Source organism: Myotis brandtii, unplaced genomic scaffold (genome assembly GCF_000412655.1).
Source record: "Myotis brandtii unplaced genomic scaffold, ASM41265v1 scaffold686, whole genome shotgun sequence".
NCBI classification, from domain to species: domain Eukaryota; kingdom Metazoa; phylum Chordata; class Mammalia; order Chiroptera; family Vespertilionidae; genus Myotis; species Myotis brandtii.
Window position 1 is genome coordinate 302,082 of NW_005370683.1, and position 3,161 is coordinate 305,242.

The window sequence follows — 3,161 nt, forward strand, 5'->3', positions numbered from 1 at the left end:
TTTTTTACAGAGAGGAAGGGAGAGGGATAGAGAGCTAGAAACATCGAGGAGAGAGAAGCATCGATCAGCTGCCTCCTGCACACCCCCTACTGGGAATGTGCCTGCAACCAAGGTACATGCCCTTGACCGGAATCGAACCTGGGACCCTTCAGTCCCCAGGCCGACGCTCTATCCAGTGAGCCAAACCGGCTAGGGCAATCATTGAGTTTTTATCTCTGAGATTTTATTATTCTACAGGATTCAAGAAGACCTCAGTTTGTAAATTAAGTTGTCGTTGTCCGTTATTTTTCCGAAGCATTTATTTACAAAATAGCATGGTCAAAAAGAATCAGCTTGTCTGAAAGAGCATATATCCTTATAAGGACAAAGTTCATTTACCTCATCGCGCAGGTGCTGTATCAGCTCACACAGAAATCCCAAACAAATTGCGCTGAGCAGTTCTTCAGGCTGTAGCTACATCAGTGGAAAATTCGCTCAGTTGGGCCTAACTCTTCCGCCCCAAGATAAGTCAGAAATGCCAGCATTGCCATATGCTCACCTTCAAAATGTCCTCAGGAAATTGAAGAAAATAGGGAGCTGCAGCATTGCTTAACCTCTATGGATGGCTATATCAATCTAGCCACATAACCTGCTCTATGTCGGCACAGCTTATAAAATAAACGTATGTAATAGCAAAGAAAGGACTAGCTGTTTAATTAGGGGAAAATTGCAGCTGACAGAAGACATTTGAATCAGTGTTCAAAACATGTTCTCTGAGCACCTGCCTTCTTTCTGACCTGCTAACCATTTGGAGATGATTTACCTCAAGTGAATCAAGTCTGCACATAATTCAATAATTTCAGACAATAAAATAGCTTGAAGTTACCTTTGTGCCTAAATAAAGTATTTATTTACCAGTATTTGAATACTACCTTTCCAATGGTTAAGGCAGTCAGAATAATAATATTACTTTTTAAATATTACAAATAATAGCAAGATTAAGATATGTTGTGAATAAGTGTCCAGGAACATTAAATCCAATATTTTAATCAAGTGACACTTTTCTAAGGGATCTTGGGTGGTTCTTTAGGTAAGCCTATTCTCAAGCACTTTTTTTTTTGTTTGATAAATAAATTTTATATTCAAGAGACCATTTAGAATACATAATGCTTTCAGTTTCAGAACTTCATATATATAAGCATACAGAAGAACATATTTCAAATTATGTTTTGAAAGTCTTGGGTTGGTATAAGTAATATTTAGTTTTCCACTATCACAGAGTCATTTGGCTCAACCACTAAATATTCAATAAAGAGACACCATGAACTTGTGAGGATTGGGGAAGGGGTAGATCGGGAAGGTGATCAAACTGAGTATAGTTATCTTACTATGACTGAAACCTTTTTTTGGTTTTTGTTTAATGATAGTATTTCAGTTATCTATTGGTGTGTAATAAGCGAGTCCAAAACTTAAGCACTCAAATAACAATAGTTTTACTCCTTTTCATGATTCTTTGAGGGAGCAATTATGGGAGGGCTTGGACAGGCAGTTGTGCTCTATGTAGTGTCAGTTGGCATCATGAACATGGTTGCCTTTAGCTAGAGGCTGGCTGGCCTGGAAAATCTAAGAAATCTTCTTTACCATGTCTGGCAGCTCAATGCTCTTCTTCCATGTGGCTTTCCTCTTTTCTCTTCATTCAGTTGTTTAGCCAGAACTTCACATCATGGCGACTGGCTTTCCTAGAGCCAAAGTGGAGGCTGCCAAGCCTCTGAAAAGCTAGACCTGGAACCAGCTCAATGTCACTTCCACTGGTTTCCATTTGTCAAAGCAAATGATAAGGCTAGCCAGCCCACATGCAGGGCAGGAGTGGTGGCTGAGTTGACTTAAAGGGTAGAGCAGCATACACATATTGGAAGGGAAGGAATTGATAGCAGTCATCTTTGGGGACTACCCACTAAAAATAGTCAATTTAATTAAGGCTAAAATAATTATATGTCCCTCATTAAAACACACACACACACACACTGATCTAATTTTTCCACTACTTTTAATTTGTTCTATTTGAAAAAAAATAAATCTATATAAGGAATCAGAAGTCTTATAGCATACATTGTAATGAGTAGGATCATAGTAGTAAGCAAGGATCTGTCTTCAAGAATGGTTTTGCTATCTATATGCAAACAAAGAAGGAATAAATAGAAAATATGAAGAATATGCTCCCTTCTTTTAAGCATCAGTTTAATGTGCTTAAAATCAGTTTAAGAAAGAGCAATAATAAGCTATGTCTTGTCATGAGATCATGTGGTATAGACCGATGTGACTAATGCTCAAGGAAAGGCATATTAATGAGAAAGAATAATCGTTAAAACATTCCTGGGAAAATGGGACTTAATATTTTTAAATAATAAAAGGAGAGGACAGAACAATATAGGTAAGGAAATATGAACAAATATAGAGGTAAAAATAAGTATTGCATATGTTTGTACAGTAGTGAGAAGACCAAAGTCTCCAAAGAGGAAGTCTGTAAATTTGGATAGAGAGAAGTTATCTTAAAAGACTTTGTAATTTGAGAGAAATTATGTAAAAGGAGGGTAAGTTAAAGTTATCTCTCTGTCCAGTAGAGTGGTCACAAGTGGCTATTTAAGTTTACATTAATATTAAATAAAATTAAAATGAAGCTCCTCCATAGCATTAGTTACATGTCAAATGCTCAATAGCCCCATATGGCTAGTGGCTACCCCATTGGATAGTACATATTACAGAATATTTCCTTCACACGCTAGAGGTTTATTAGACAGTACTGACAATCTATTCTACTTCCCAATATTTCTGAAATCTATTCACCTTTCACTTCCCCTCTGCCACTCCCCTTAGTTCAGTTTACTTATGTGTTTCACTTGGGTTATGCAACACTCCCCTACCTGTCTCCCTGTTTCCAGTCATGCTTTTCTCCAATCTGCTCCCCATTCTGCAGCTAGAATGCACTTTATAAAACATTCATCTGGTCTTCTCAAATTCCTGCTGAAATTACTCATGTCATTCTTTGCCAGGAATATTCCTCTGTGCTTCTTTCCTTAACTAACACTTATTCTTCAGGACCCAAGTTAGATGCCACTTCCTTGACAGAATCTTCTCAAATATCTCTGATCTTCAATATTCTTATCATTAAAATGATGCTATCA